Raw genomic sequence first — 319 nt, 5'->3', positions numbered from 1 at the left:
TGGCACCTGTGGCTCACTACCTAATCCTAACTACTCAGGATGCTGAGATATAAGGATAGTGGTTCAAAATCAGCATGGACAGGAAAGACTGTTATACTCTTATCTCCAATTAACCACAAAAAACCTGAAACTGGAGCTGTGGCGTAAGTGGTAGAGAGATAGAATTGAACACAAATACTTAGGGACATTGGTCATTCCCAGAGTTCAAGCCCTAGAACCAGCAAAAAGAAAGAGAAAGAAAATATGATTTATGCACAGGTAAGATACCATGGTGAAAGCCCTTGGTACAATTAATATATCTATATCTATATTTATATCT

Source organism: Dipodomys ordii, unplaced genomic scaffold, assembly GCF_000151885.1.
Source record: "Dipodomys ordii isolate 6190 unplaced genomic scaffold, Dord_2.0 Scaffold368, whole genome shotgun sequence".
NCBI lineage: Eukaryota > Metazoa > Chordata > Mammalia > Rodentia > Heteromyidae > Dipodomys > Dipodomys ordii.
This window is presented reverse-complemented; position numbering follows the sequence as displayed.